The sequence below is a fragment of the Canis lupus genome, chromosome 1 (assembly GCF_003254725.2).
Source record: "Canis lupus dingo isolate Sandy chromosome 1, ASM325472v2, whole genome shotgun sequence".
NCBI lineage: Eukaryota > Metazoa > Chordata > Mammalia > Carnivora > Canidae > Canis > Canis lupus.
In genome coordinates, this window is record NC_064243.1 from 62,043,066 (window position 1) to 62,059,659 (window position 16,594).

Sequence of the window (16,594 nt, forward strand, 5' to 3'; positions counted from 1 at the left end):
TCTCTGCCTCTCTCTCTCTCTCTGTGTGACTATCATAAATAAATAAAAAAAAAAATTAAAAAAAAATAAAAATAAAAAAATAAAAATAGAAGGCAGAGGTGTGGAGGCACATCTCTTCCATGGATGCAGTGGCAACTTAACATACAGACTAGTAGTAATAATAATGGCTAATAATTACCAAATGGTTTCTTTATAGAGTTGGTAGGATTATTAGTCTCATTTACTAATGAGTACATTGAAGTTGAGAGAGGATATGGAACTTGCCCAAAGACACAGAACTCATTAGTGGTGGAACTAGTGTAACTCAAGGGTGTCTGGATCTAGACGCTGTGTTTTTCTACCTTTCAAGAGAAAAACTTAAGCGAGAATTACGAAGATTTAATTTAATGGCTTAATCTCTTAAGCATATTTCTGTCTTTTATCCTGATTGTGCCATTTCTTCTGCACTTCTTTTGCTTTGAAAAACTTCATGGAAATAGATACTCTGGTGATTCTAATACATCTGTTCATTTTTTTTTTTCAGTGTGTTGGAACTTTTAGGCATGAGTAAGTGTGCTGACAGCTTGACATCTGTTAATACTGACAGGTCATGAGATAACACCAGGAACCACTAGAAACACAAGGTGTTAGGAGATACTTGGTTCATCTCAAGCTATTTTTACATATTTTAAAATCTAAGATCTGTTAGTCACGTCCTGATTTTGTTTATCCTTGGAATTATCTACACACTTAAGGATGCTTTAACTTGAGAAAAGTCTCTAATCTGAGTAAATGTGGCCTGTAAGAAAATTCTGTGTAGGCACTGTGGCTCCCTGGGTCAGCACTGTTTGTACCCATGCCTTCCAAGAGCAGCTGATACTCTTACACCATCCTCAGATCGATGCCCTAAAAAGGCTGCCATAACAAAGTACCACAAACTGAATGTTTTAAAAAGTGCAGAAATTTATATTTTCATAGTCTGGAAGCCAGAAGTCTGAAACCAAGGTGTTTGCAAGGCTGTGGTCCCTCCAGAGCCTCTAGGGGAAGACCCTTCCTTGTTTCGTCCAGCTTCTGGTAGCGCCAGGTATTCCTTGGCTTGTCAGTGCATAACTCGCATTTCTGCCTCCATCTTTCCATGACATTTGCCCTGTATCTCTGCATCTTCACATTGTCTTCCCTCTTTTTATGAGGACACACAGTCATAATGGATTAAGGGTCTGCCCTAATTCTGTATAACCTCATTTCAACTTTTCTAGAGATTCTATTTCCAAATCAGATCACATTCATAGGTACTGCGCATATCTCTTTAGGGGACACAGTTCAACCTGTGACACCAAATCTGGTATTTGTGACACTTGTGGCGTGTGACAGACTGAGGCCCATCCCTCAGAGAAGCACAGAAGTGGGTGGACTCATTCTACTAAAAATAAATGCGTCTCTTAGCAGTTAGAATGACTGAGTGCTCTTTCACCACCTCCTTCACAGAATGGTTGTATTTTCATGATGATGTGAATTTTCTCATATTTGAAGGGTCCCCAAGATGATGTTATTTCAACTAGCGCAGCATGATATGACAACAGTCATACTGCAGTGCAACGCAAATATCAACAACCACGAAATCAATAGACTGAGCAGATGATGTGACTCAACTAGCTGTGACAATCAGCAAATGATTGATGTGAAGAGCACAGCTTTCGGCAGCAGCTGCTTCACTGAGAATTGGTTTTAGTGAATCACCGGCAGCTGCCATTTTTCTCTGAGCCAGATAAATCCTGTTATTGGAGATGTAAATTCAGCTAGTAATAAATGTCACTGGCCTAAGTCTGAGGCACGTAGTCACTCTCACATTCAAGGAAGAGGCTAATTTTGACAACTATATTTTTGTTGAGTTTTGTCTCTTTTTTTTTGTCCTGTCCATAACCTTGCATTGAATCTAATGTCTTAATGTGACGCATATCTAAATAAGCAAAGGGAAGCATATGTGAATACGTTAATTCATCTTCTAAGAAGCAAATGTATTTAATATGAGGAATTGTGTGGGTCTAGTAAACAACACTCTGGGAAAAAAGAAATCTTCATAAACAGTGTATTAAGATTTTCCTTTGTTCTAAATTTGTACTTCAATAGCATTAACAGTATTTAGCTATGAGTGTGGAACTACGGTATGAGTGGTGGTTGTGAAGCCTGGTCTATACGGCCTAACGCAGTGGCCTGCTCCAAATACCGCTCCAGTTCTAGACAGATCATAAATTAGAAAAGTGAAGTTTTTTTTAGTTGACCCATATACCTGAATTATAAAAAAAAAAAAAATTTCTTTAAAACGACAGTGACAACAGGCAACAACAGTGTCAAAAAGAAACAAGACTAGACTGCATCCCTTAGGGAAGATAAATAGGAAAACTAGAAATGAGCATTTCTGCCTAAGTCTCTTCACTGATGAACTGAGTATGAAGTCTTTACTTGGTCAGTTTGCTTTCAGAGATTGTTCTGACAGTTGGTGCTTAAGAGTTACTCTTGAGGGACACCTGGGTGGCTCAGTGGTTAGCATCTGCCTTTGGCTGACGTCATGACCCCGGGGTCCTAGGATTGAGTCCCACATCGGGCTGCTTCTCCCTCTGCCTGTGTTTCTGCCTCTCTGTGTCTCTCATGAATAAATAAATAAAATCTTTTTTAAAAAATGACTCTTGAAAGACCCTGCAAGAATGGATTTATCTCAAAATGCTATTTCAGAGTCTTTATTTTCCTAATATAATTCTAAAATCTGAAACTGACATTCTATATCTTATTTAGATAGAACAATCTAAATCTGCAGCATGTTAAATAGTTAGCAAGGATGCAGTGCCTTTTGAATAATGCTCCTCTAATATGTTTCTCTTTCCTGTGTGCTTTTCCAAGACTAGAGGAGAAGGAAATAGCTATAACTGAGAATATCAGGACAAAGTAGGTTCAAGAAGGAGACCTTTAGCCCAAGAACTAACAGAATCACAATGACACAAGAATCCATACTGATTTGAAAGGAAATGGAGGTCAGGAAGAGGAAAAAAGCGTTGGCTGGAAAGTCAGTTTTGTTAATGAAAAAAATAATTAAAGGACATTTGAAATTTTCTCAGACCTCTTCTGGCCCTATGTTGGTAATTGGTTATTTTTAAATTTTTTTAAAAATACGTATTTATTTATTTGAGAGAGAAGGCAAGCGCGAGCAAGCACGTGTGCATGTGAGGGAGAGAGGGAGGGAGACTTCAGGCAGATGCCCTGGTCAGCGCAGACTGGCCCCTCAGGGCTCTGATCCCACTGCCCATGAGATCATGACCTCACCCAAAACCAAGAGTCAGATGCATCATCGACAGCCACCCAGGTGCCCTAGTAATTGGTTATTCAGAAGCAATTTGATTTTAGATGAAGCTGAGTTTGTATTCCCTTCCCCCCACAATAAAAATGGCTCATGGTCTTGTGCTTGTCACTGAACCTTCCAAAATACAGTTTCTCATACAAGACGATCATTTGGTGAGCACTCACTACGTGTTAGGCATTATACTGGGGCCTTTTCAGATATTGTCTCACTTAACGTTCATAACATGTTCTGTGAGGCAGAAGTTTTCTTTCCACATTAAAAACTAAAGTTGGGGCGAAGTTATCCAAGTTATAGCTCTCAAGTTCTGGAGACAGCCTGGCTCCAAAGCTCATGTGCAGAGCATTATACTGTCTTTAGTATTAGAATGTCTCCCAGCTTTAGCCTTCTCTGACCAAACCTTTTGGACTGACTTCCTTCGCCCAGGGTTCTCGCCTTTGGCCCTGTCTCTCTTCAACACTTGAGAAGGTTTGTGTTGCAAAAGCCCTGAAAGCTCTCAGGCTATCTGTGCAGGTATGGGAACTGAAGTCCCAAGGGCTTACTGCTTTGTAGGAAGTCATAATGTCCATTTCATAAGAGCGTCTTGTCTTACCCAAAAGGGCACTAAATTATAATAATAATATGTATTTATATATCATTACATATTATAATATGTTTGCATTTAATAATTTATATGTTATTTAAAACTGAGGATCTATTTATTGGTCCTCCTCTTCCACTTTCCAACTGTTAGTCTAAGAGTCTGTGAAATCACTTTCTGGTAAATATGGGAGGATGGCAACACATTTTTTTTTCTCTGTTGGTAAATTTGTCTTTATTTTTTAATTTAGAATCAATTAATTAGGGGCACCTGGGTGGCTCAGTGGTTGAGCGTCTGCCTTCGGCTCAGGTCACGATCTCGGGCTCCTGGGATTGAGTCCCACATCGGGCTCCCCACAGGGAACCTGCTTCCCTGTCTGCCTATGTCTCTGCCTCTCTCTGTGTATCTCTCATGAATAAATAAATAAAATCTTTAAAAAATAAATTCAATTAATTAACTCATAGTGTATTAGTTTCAGAGGTAGAGGCCAGTGATGCATCAGTCTTATATAACACCTAGTGCTCATTACATCACATGCCCTCCTTAAAGTCCATCATCCAGTGCTGTCCTGAACTGCCTTCAAGGATATTGCTGTGCTGCTAAAAAAAAAAAAAAAAAAAGCTGGCTCCTTTGAACAGGTTACTGATCTCATCAAGGTGAGGATGGAGTATCTGGTATTAAAATACAATGCTAATAGAATGTCCTATAAAAACTGCTTTGAAAAAAAACGTGGTATATTTTCCACATATTTAGTTTTTGCTGCTCTTATGGGTTGAATTAATCAAGTTACGCTGCTATTCTTGAGACAGTATGACTTGGTGTCAGGCAGATGTGTGTTCCAACCTTGACACTCCTTGGTGTTGGCTCTCTTATAAGAACAGACTCTTTCAGGTGTCCAATAGTATTAATATCTCCTTTTGAGGGCTTTTGTGTGAGAATGTTAAGGGCATTTGGAAAATCATGAACACTCAGCAATTGTTAGCTCTCTTCCCTCCTGAGTTGGTATAGTCACTTCCCTATATAACATCAGTTTCATTGACTTTCTCTGTGGACATAAACACCCAATCTAAATATGCTAGTATGAATATAAGAGTATTGGGGTTAGTACTTACAATTTTATTCTTTTATTAACATTGAAATTACTTTATTAACTGTAATGCCTAACAGTGTTCTCTTTAGCCTAGTTATACCTATTAAGATGCTGTAAATCATTTGGAATGCCAAAGGCTTACGAGATGATTTCCTGATATTTGAGGATTGTGATATAAGCAAGAGGGTAATATAGGCTAAGAAGTTTAATGTTGTTGGAAAAATTTAAAACATAACTTCCTTTACTGAACACTAAGAAACAGTAGTAAGGAGGTAGAGAAAGGAGCTTTCCTAAATAATCAGAGTGGCTTTCAGTTTATATGTTCAATGCCAGGAATTTTGGAACCACACAAGCCACATCTGAGGGATGGGAGTGAAGCATGACAGTTCTGCATGTTGTATGCTGAGTACCACGAGACACAATCCTCTTTCCTGCCCCCGCCCCTGATACACGCACACATTCTTCTCTTATATCAACTCAAAATTAGAAAAAAAAAGTTTTTTGCCTTCAAGCTAATTTGATGGTGTACAGTAACTTTTGTTCAGATATTTTGCAACCATTTATAAGGAAGAGGTCATTTTAGGGCAAGCCTTTCTACCTTGGTTTCCTTGGAATATATAGTAATGTCTGGTCATTACATCTAAAAAGGGAGGAAGGTGGAATCCTACAACTTGAGGCAGTATTAAGAACTTAAATATTATGAAGCTCACGTGTAATGCTAGAAACAATAAGGGCAAAAACTAACCCCCATGCAGTTTAAAGACCATGGATAATGCGGTCACCATGTGAAGAGGAAAAGATGACTAACAGACTTCTCTTCAAAGGAAAGGAGGGGAATATCAATTCCTCATACAAAGGAATTGGTATGATTGGTTTCAGTGAAAATATAATGGTTAAGAATCCTGGAATTTTGATGTCCTTGGGTAGCTACAATGTACATTGTAAGCTAGGGAGAAAATAATATTAAGGAAAAGCTACTATCGTTACTGCCATCAGTCTGAAGTGGACGGTGGTGGACAGTGGAATGAAGAACAGAAATCTCTGGGCTGATGGCTCCCTAAAAAAATATCCTCCTGGGTGGCTGGCAGAGGTGAGGTGGGGAGGAAGAACTATATAAGAGCAGGGCACACCACGTTGTCTGAATACTCCGGAATGCTGGTGATCTTCCAGTAATTGAAATGCATGTAGCAAGTGCCTCAGATTCCCAAACTCTTATAGGGCACAGTGGACTTGCATGTTGCCAACTTTGTATTAACTTCAAAGCATAGATCTAGATCCACTGTGACTTAAATTGAGATCCAAAATGAAATTTAGATCCACTGTATCTTTGAGCATAACTTAATAAAAGTTGGGAGGAGGCGTTCATTTTATTTTGTAATTTCCACTTATGGACATCAGCCTCCTAGAAAGGAGAAAAACACTTCTGCTTCCACTTCCCTTTACTCCTCTCATCTCGTTCCTTCCTCTACTATGAGAATAAGGAAAAGAGAAAATGATAGAAGTACCTATTGCTTGTTTTTTTCTGTCTTGGGATTCTGGACATTTAAGTGGAAACTGCAGCATGATTAAGACCTGGCTTGTTCAGAACCCTGATCAATGCTTTCTTATTTCAAGAACTGTTTGCTTTAATTTCTCATGAGAACTTTAAACAGATTTAAGAAGTTTAGGCTACATCAAATCCCTTTTAAATTTGTTTGTCTTCTTGGATTAAGGTTAATTATTCCATGATTTCAAATCATTACCCTTTTGTTATTAAGATAAGAAACTTTTTTTTTTTTTCCCCCTTTGCTGATTACTGCTTCTTCCTCCTGCCTTCTGGGAGAACACCTGTTACTCAGTTTTTGACACACTGGTCTCTCTGGGTCTGAGATTTTATCCATTCTCACTTTTTCAATTATGTTCTATACAAAATTGTTGAAATTTCCATTTTCAGTTTTCTCCTCTTGCCTGAGTCCCAGGCCCATAGTGGCAGTGACTCACGGCGCACATCCCCTGGACTCTGTGGGGACCATGTAAACGTCACCAGCTCTCCTCCTCATCTCCTAGGAGTTCCACTCTCCTAGTTCCCTACACGTGAAACCTTGGAGTTGCTTTAGCTCACTGCTTTCCTTCGTTCACTACAGCTATCACCACGTTCCATGGATTTTTCCATTTTGAAATGTTTTTTAGATTAATTTCTATTTCTATCAGTTTGCCACTTATCACAAGGGGCAAAAATAACTGGATCAAACACCATGTAAGTTTAGTCCTGTGTCGTGTACAGCTCAGGGAAATGGCACAGGGGTGGAATCATGGCATGGCCATGTTAGGAATGCAGGCTCCTTCCATCACATTGCTTTGTCACCCCCAAAGTCTTGATTGTCCTTGTCTGCTTGTCAGCTCAGCACCACAGGCACAGACCAGTGTTCAAGTCAGGGGCGAGAGGAGACAGAGGCCACATTCCCCTCTCTTTTAGGGTACAACCAGGAAATGAAATACGTCACTTCTGCCCACAGCCCATGTTTAAATGACAAAATCCATTTGCATGGCCTTATTCAGTGCATGGTTCTGTGGTCCTTAGCATGTGCCCAGCCAGCCTTCCTATTTCTACAGAAGACAAGGGAAACTTTGGGAGCCAACCAGCAGCATCTGTCACACCTTCCTTTCTCCAACTTAACCGTCTTTACCCTTTGGTAGACCTTTATCGCCCATTGCCAAGATTATTTCTAGAGACTTTTAGCTAGATTTATAATTGGCTCACTATCAAACCACCCATACTTTCCTTTAAAGAGCCACTTTTTTTTTTCTTATTTAACCTCTACTCAACAGCCCACAGCACAATGTCTCTGTTTCAGAGCTCTTCAAAATCTGGTCCCATTCTACCTATTTCTCCTCTTTTTTTCCAAAGTTCATGGATTCATTCATTTATCCAATAAATATGTGCTGAGTGCCTACTGTGTCAGACACGGAGTCATTTATTTTCCTAAACTAGTGCATGTGTGTTCTGTGGATGGAAAACATCTTCATGAAGGTACAGACTTTCTAATGTCACAGTGATTCATTTCTTTGAGGCTTGTTTTCACCACTGTCATGCTTGAGAGGTTAACTACATTTTAAGAACAGCCTTTTAAAACTAGGTCTTGCCGTTGAAGTGGCTAATGTGCTTTTAGGAATCAGCTGATGTTCACTTGGCACATTTCAACTTTCAGGTTTTTATGCATTTTATTTTTTTATTTTTATTTTTTTAATTTTTTTTATTTTTATTTATGATAGTCACAGAGAGAGAGAGAGAGAGAGAGAGAGAGAGAGAGAGGCAGAGACAGGCAGATGGAGAAGCAGGCTCCATGCACCAGGAGCCCGACGTGGGATTCAATCCCGGGTCTCCAGGATCGTGCCCTCGGCCAAAGACAGGCGCCAAACCGCTGCGCCACCCAGGGATCCCTTTTATGCATTTTAGAACAATGATTTGCTTTTAAAAACTAAACAAAAATGGGAACATGCTTATTGAAGCAGCTGTAACTAGATTTAGTAGCTCATTGAAATTGTAAAATTGCTCAAATGCAAGCATGAACTAAGTAGTACCTCCTGTGTTACACTTGTCCAGTTGGGTATTTGTTCCCAAACACCATCACTTCATTTTCAGTCCTGCAGACGGAGATGTGAAGGTTTGCACCTTGTTTGGGCTTTGTCCTCCAGACTACATTTTCTTCTTTTTCTATAATCCTAGGTAACATAGACACAGATGTTTACTTAATACAACTAATCTGACATGATTTTTATATTTGCTCTTTACTCTTTCAGAGAAGTTGCTGGACCAGGTCCAGGTCTAGAGTGAGATATATGAGGCTGAGTTGTACAAATACAGGGTCAAATCTTTCTTTAAATTTTTGATGTTTTTTTTCCCTTTCATCGTAGAGTTTTTAAACTAATATTGATTTTTTTAAAAATTACATTAAAATATTTACCTTGATTTCTGAGGATTCGGGGACCTCCTGAAATCTCATGATTGAGGTGCACTGGATCCTTCTTCTTTAGTAAGTTATTTGTATGTCGATATAGCTGGCTGCTTGAGTCCTTAAAACTTTCAAGTTAGGAAGTATACATTTCAAAGAGAAAATAAATATTCATTATTTTATCAAACACCAGAAGTGAAAATTATCTTAAATGCCATTAAATCATCATAGTTTAAGTATGTATATGTACAACTGAGATCAGATCAGGATACACAGGGAAGCCACTCCATGAAAACAAGGCAGGGGCATTGAGAGGGATGATGCACAAGTGCCCAGTTTGAGTAGTTTTAGCTACTTTATTATAGTCTGTCTTGAAATGGCTGCTCCCATTCCATCTCCAGCCTGGTAACCTCATCTCTAAAATGTCAGTGCAGTCATGTCATTTTCAGACATGACCTTCCTCTTTGGAGGAGGAAGAAAAGAGGAAGAGGTGAGAGGGGGTAGAGTGGGAGCTGCTGTAACCAGAGCGGTTCTGCTTGTATCCATCTTCCCTGTTGGCCATCTGGTAAAGAGTCCAATTTGAAAAAATATATTTAAAAAATAGTTTGAAAATCACTGGACGAGATGATTCACAATTCTGAATGTACATGTGGCTCTAATATGATGGATTCCTGTTGGCCTACCTTCTCCTCAATCTGCTCCTCTTGTCAGGCATGCAAACAAACACCCTTTGGTGAGATTACTGCTTTCCGCCTTGGGTATCTCCTAGCCTTCATATGATCCTATGTTCTCTCTAGATTTATTTCTTTTAAGATTTTATTTATTTATTCATGAGAGACACACAGGGAGAGACAGAGACACAGGCAGAGGGAGAAGCAGGCTCCATGCAGGAGGTCTGATGAGGGACTCGATCCTGGGATCATGACCTGAGCCGAAGGCAGATGCTCAACCACTGAGCCCCCCAGGTGCTCCTGTTTTCTCTAGATGTAAAAGTCCCAAGAGAGACAGTAGAGAGAATTAGACCATGTGCAGTAGCAACGTCTTACAGATTCTGAATCTTGTGTTGAAGTTTAGGAAGAACATAATAGAATACCCAGTTATATGTTTTTTTTTTCATTTTAAATTTCTGTTAATGCATTTCACATATATAATAGCTATAATACATAACTTATATTAGTGTATTAGTATAGTGATACTTATAATTTATAAAAATAAGTATTTGTAAATAGGAGATGTATGCTCAAAATGATCTTTCTGTTGTGGTTGGGTCATGCCGCTGTTCTTGAAACCTTTTCAGAAATTACTGCTCTTTTGTTAGTAAAATTGTTGATAGTTGATGACTTACGTTAAGTAGAGGCTCTCCCAGTCTCTTAATCTTCAGCATATCCCTCATAAATCTAAATTTTGATGGATGTGAGTTATCAAAAATATGTATGGAATATTATTTTCAAAATCCCATAGGTATACTGGATTAACATAAGCTGCAAAGAGTTAGAGAGGGAAAAATAACTCTATCAACATACTATTTCTTTTTTTTTCTTGGTTCTAGTATAATGGGCAGAAATGGTGGAAATTCATAAAATGAAAACATTAGTATAGTAAAGGTATACAATAGGGATTTTTTAAGACATGCATTTAAAGACACATATGACAATATGTGTCTTTAGTTTTATCAAACTGACTTTAAACTGGGTTCCTATTTGCAGTTTCTTCTACTATATCTTTGCCAAGAGCTATATGCAGATGTTTGAAAAAATTAGGACTACAAAAGTATGTTTTCTTAAGCTTGTTTTTTAGGGTGAATATTTACATTGCATACATTTTGAAGCTTATAAATTTTTATTTTATTACTATTTCCCCCATGATCGTGTTTTCATTTATTTTTCTCTTCCTCTTCTCAGTTCCTTATATTTGGTGTGAACAAATTGGACTCAATTGAAGGGAAACAGTCCCAGATTCAGAGTGAGAGGAACAGTGAAAACCATATGGGAAGCTGGGTACAGGAACAAGGTTAAATAAAAGATGTCCATTTTTGGATTTTAAAATTCTTTCACAGTGATAAATTATGTACTCAGGAACCCCTGAGTCTGAAAAATACCTCATACACCTTGGCATTCAACAGATATTTATTTTATTCCTCCTACCATGTACAAAATGTTGTGCAAGAGGAATGAGTCACAATCAATGTCCTCAAAAGGCTTTAAAAAACTGTGAGGTGGAGATGGGAAGGCACTAATCAGAAATTTGTAAGTTCAATAATGGAGATACACGTGAGTATTTCAGAGCAGAGAGGAAGGTACCCACTAGCCTGAGGAGATCAGAGAAGGCTTTCAGGAAAGGGGTGTGCCCAAGTTAACCGTGAATGGATGAATGTATGCTAGCCAGGGATGGGGAGGAGATTGAGGGCAAAGAACCTCAATCACAGGGACAGTATAAATAAGGCATAGGGGTGCCACTGGCTGGATATGACTTCAGAGCCTTAGGATTAATGCAGGTTGGGCATGGGTGAAAAGGAAGGAGAGGTAGACTGAGGCCAACTCTTGGAGGGCACTATACATGCTGTTAAAGGGCTTGGACTTGATCCTATAGGTGAGGGGATGGCTGTGAAGGGTTAATTATAGAATGACCATGGGCACATTTACTTTGAAATAATTCCATCTGACATCTGAGTAAAGAATGGGGTTGCAGGAAGCAAGAATGTGTACAAGAAGAGTTATTTAGGATGTTGTTGCAATAGGCCCAGGAGAGTAAATGGCAGGCCGGCTGAGGGTAGGGGGAATGTGGTGGAGGGAATTTGCAAAGCGCCCTCTTGCTTTCCAAACCAATGTGAATACTGATGGTTCAGAGATATGGGGCCCATTCCGTGAACAGGAATTATATGCACATGGTTTACCTTTGTTTCCAGGAGCAAGATGGTTAGATTCTATCCAGATGGTCCCCATTTGGGTAGTGGGAATATTGGCACAATGCCTCAGGGACATAAAGATAAAAAAAATTCTACAGTCATTCCAAAAGCATAACAAGTTTTTACAATTTCCCAGAGGTGTAGTCATGCCAAGTATTTTCTTACAGTAATTTTTCTATGGTTACAAGTATTGCCGTGATGGACAGTCACGTATAGACGATGGCTTTCTCAACCTGACATTAATCCCTAATAGCACTGATGTAGTAATTATCCACTGCATTTGGTAGCTGGCAATCCTTGGCACTAACACCTGTTATTTGAAATGAAGCCCTTTTGACTTTTAACAGAAATTTTATTTTTATTTTTTTATTTTTTTATTTTTTAAAAAAGATTTATTTAGGGGTGTCTAAGTGGCTCAGTCAGTTAAGTGTCAGCCTTCAGCTTGGATCATGATCTCAGGGTTCTGGGATCAAGCCCCCAATTGGTGCTTTCTGTTCAGTGGGTTATCTGCTTCTCCCTCTCCCTCTGTTCCTCCCCACTGTTCATGCTCATGTTCTCTCTCTCTCTCTCTCTCAAGTAAGCAAATAAATACTCTTTTTTAAAAAATAACTTAAGGATTTATTTATTTATTTATTCCAGAGAAAGGGGGGATGGGCAGAGAGGGAACCTTGAACAGACTCCCTGCTGAGTAGACTCCCCATTGAGCACCTTAACAGAAAATTTTATTGTAGAATAGGAGGTCCTGCTTTTCTCAAGAAAGCCAAGTCATGGTGTTTACCAGTTGTAACTCTATAAAAACAAAATGATTAAAATTTGTTAATCTAACTGAATTTATTCCTTTTCCTTTCTTAATAGCTTTTTCTTATTAATTTACAGGAAAGAAAGTTTATCAGAGTTTCTTCCTAAACCTCTTTGAAATAACAGCATATTTTAATCAGAAACTTGTAAGTATCCTTTTCTTCTTTATGTAGAAAATTAGATATTCATTTTGTGGAAGAACCAGCTCCTTCAAAACACTTGACAGGATATAGCTATACAATCTGAGTTGGCATGCAAAATTTGAATGAGAGTGAAGCACACAGAAAATCACCTCTCAAAAAGCAAAAGAAACTGACACCTCAGTCAGAAAACCTTCATCAAATCTATCTACAGCCAGTGAATGTTTGACTTATTTTTTGGCAGTTTCTCTTTGTTGACGTCATTTTCATTACTTTTTCCTCTTTTTGGAAATATCTGTGTGTCCGCATATTTCAGAAAGCCTGTAACATCAATAGGAAGGAAGAGGAAAAGGGTAGGGTGTGAACACAGGAAGGGGAAGAATTTGTATTCTGTTAAAAGCTACATGGCTTTGGGTGACTTTGTATTTTCTATTTACACTTTCAGTGAATTTTTTTTTTTTAACAAAATCAAAGCTAGGTCTCATAATAGCTAAGGTTCAGTCGGTTTTATCATATTTTTGAAATGCCCGTTACAGTGCTAAATCCCCAAACGGGGAATCAGGGAGACCCTTTCTGCTTCAGTTTAGCAAGAGGTCAAGACAAACACATCTTTTCACAAGCAAGTATTTTATTAAATAAATTGAGAAGACTCAATGAGGAAAAAGAAAAAAAAAAAAAAGCTTTGTCCTAAAAATGTCTGTAGCAACAGCATTTAATACTTTATTCCCTGAAAGTTATTTGAAATCTAATGTAGTCCTGTTCTAGCACTAAGGCAGATAGTTGTCATACAGAGTCTAGGGCCCACACAGATTAATGAATCATTCAGGTAACCAAGGTCTGGAGCCGGGTGGGTTCTTCATTAGGTGGGTAAAACCGTAGCATACTTCTAGGCTTCTCGACACTAAATATTTGTGTTTGAAGGTTGTTGACTAGAAATGATGACTACCCTGGATCATTTTATGGCTCTAGGACATCCCTGAAACACTGTTGCTTAGTAGTTAATAGTCATTTTATCTTGGGTAATCTATGATTAGTATAATGACATTAACATTGGTGTAGTGGCTAATAAAACCAACCAACAGGAACTGAGACATATTTCTAGCTTGCTTCATCAGATAAGATCTCAGCAAATTGTTTAATTAAAAGGTGTACTAAAATCTTAATTATACATTCTGTCACAATATAGGTGGTTTCCTAGCTACATGACATTAATTTTTAGTTCCAATGTATCCATATTGTGAATCTTGCGTGTGTGAGCCAGTTACCTGAATTCTCTAATGGTTTAATTTATCAGTAAAATGAAATTAAAAATGCTTATATTGTAGGCTTGTATGGGGATTAAATGAAATGATGAAACAATATGATATGAATAATAATACTGAAATAAACCTATACTGCAATCATAATTTCCTATCTCTTCTATATTATTTCATAGGCTTTGAGGTTTTGCCCACAGAATGATTTCATTTGTCCGTGTATATAAACTATTTATAAAGTCACTGAAAGAATGGTGAGAAAGGAGATTTTTGGCCACATTCCCAGATATTTTTAACAAGCATCTCAGATAATTCACATGAACATGATCCACAGGCTACCCTTTGAGAAACACAAATTTTTCTTTTAAAAATGAGCCTTGAAGTAGTTGATTTATCAAATCACATGGGAGCTTTCTAAAAAAAAAAAAAAAAACATATTTGTAGGGCTCCATCTTGGAGATTCCAATTTGGCAGGTCTGGAACAAGGCTTTGGAAGTTGTGTTTCAAACAATTTTCCATGCTGATTTTGGTTTTGCAAACCACTGCTTTACAGCCTCACCATATCTCTTAACTTTCTATTGATAAAGCTTATAGCGTGCTTACTATATGGAGATGACGGGATACCATTATGGGACGGTGCTTCAGCTAGTCCAGTTCAAGTTCCAGGAGTGAAGAGATGAAGTAGGATGTCTGTATTTGTGTACATTAACCAGATTAACAGTCTTCTCTACTTTGGTTGTGTAGCTGCTTTAAGTAAATCAAGGCAAATCCACAAATTGTGGAGCCCCCAATGAGAAAGGACTGTTGGAGACTACCTAGTTTAAACCCTTTGTTTCACAGAGGAGGAAAACTAGGCTCAGAGGTCTGCTGAAGGCCATAGGGCAAGATCAGAACTAACACTTGGATTTCTATGCTCACCTCAGTTCCATTTCCACTGCAGTTGGTTGACTGTGATGCTGTCATTTCAATAATGTGCAGCCTGTGAAATCAGCTACCCCAGAGCTGGCTGTAGGCTTCCCAGGAGGCATAGAAAATCTGTATGAGCCAGCCTTCCTACCTAACTGTTCAGCTGTCTGAAAGTGACAGCTTTTTCCTTTCCATCTCCAATTCTCTATCCTGAATAACAAAGAGGCAAGAAGGCCAGGGAGGGCCTGAAGGACTCCCCAGGAGAGGCGGCCTGTTCTGGCAGTGACACAATCTTCTCAGTTGCCTTCCTGATTCTTTATCTTAGCCAGAGCCATCTGCTTTTTCTCCAACTCTCTATCTCTAGATGGCAGAGACATCATTGCTTTAGTCTGTCATTTTACTCTTGCATCATTTTCTAGTACTACTGTGTCTCAAGAACTGTCTCGGGCACCAGAGATGTAAAATGAAGCTAGCTTGGTCCTAGTTCCAAAAGAGTTTACATTATCATGGGGAGAGAGATCAGTATAAAAAATCTGCAGGACTGCTTCAGAGTGTTACAGCAGCCACGGCTACTACTCCCAAGAATCTTGGGAGAGGAAGTGACAGTGGTCTGTTTTTGAGTGAAAAAAATCGTTACCCACAGGATAAATATGCAACATTTTGCAGCCACATGAAGAGAATGTTTCCAGGGCTTAAGGAAGAGAGCTAATGAAATCAGAGATTAACAAGGTGGGTGTTGGCATGATGGTGGGAAAGGGACACTACAGCCTGTAGCAGACCTAGGTCTTCTGCTCATACTACCAACTCCAACCTATGTTACTTGCACCAGTCCAGTGAGACTCTTCAGGCCCCACTTGAGTGCTCAACTCAATTCATTCAAATAATGAAGTTCAAGTTGTAGGCTGTCGTATAGTCTTGGTAGACAGTCAGGTGGAGGAAAAGTGCCTCCCAGACAAAGTGCTATTTAAGCCAAAGCCTCAGTTTTTCAGTAGGTATTAATCGAGTGGAGAGAAGCTTTGGAAGAAGAATGCTCCAGCTAGGAGGAGCTCGTCCATCAGTGAAGGGAGTATTTCTGGGAGCTACAAGTCCTGAGTAGGGAGCAGTTTCTTTCAGCCACTGGACCACAAAGGAGGAGAACCAAGAGGCAAGGCTGGGATGTAAGCAGAACGTAGATCGTGCAGGGTGTTGTTAGTCATGCTAAGGAAATAGATGACTTTTTCTTGGCTTAAGGAGAATGGTTGAAGAGCTGAGACAATAAGATTTGCATGGCTAGCATAAAGAATGGAAGAGAAAAACAAAACTGATCATCAGTGAAGGGGATAATCCAATTTGGAGATGCTGGTGACCTTAACTAGGTTAGTGAAAGAGATTGAGCCCAGAACAGTTGGTCCATCAATTAAAGAGCTATTTAGAGAATAGAGTTTATATGCCTTGATGGTCATGGAGGTGAGGGAAAGGATGCCTGCTGGGCCTCTGACTTGTGCAACTGGATGGATATTAGTGCTGTTCATGGAGAAAGAAACTCAGGAGGAGGAACAGATTTCAAAAGGAATTCGAGAATCTCTAACATGAGGGGATGAAACTAGCCGATCAGTCCTGGGGCTCTTCATACTCACTGGCCTTCCACATGCTGAGAATATCACACACATTGTCACACTT

At 39.0% G+C, this 16,594-nt stretch overlaps 1 protein-coding gene across 9 annotated transcripts in view; it reads left to right on the plus strand.

The window, feature by feature from the left end:
- The window catches only part of PKIB (cAMP-dependent protein kinase inhibitor beta), an 88,962-nt gene that overhangs the window by 34,459 nt on the left and 37,909 nt on the right, over positions 1–16,594 (plus strand). For all 9 annotated transcript variants that reach the window (XM_049115081.1, XM_049115094.1, XM_049115086.1 and 6 more), the window contains one exon: positions 12,712–12,779. The gene's annotated coding sequence lies outside the window, so the exon portion shown is untranslated. The remainder of the gene's footprint in view (positions 1–12,711; positions 12,780–16,594) is intronic.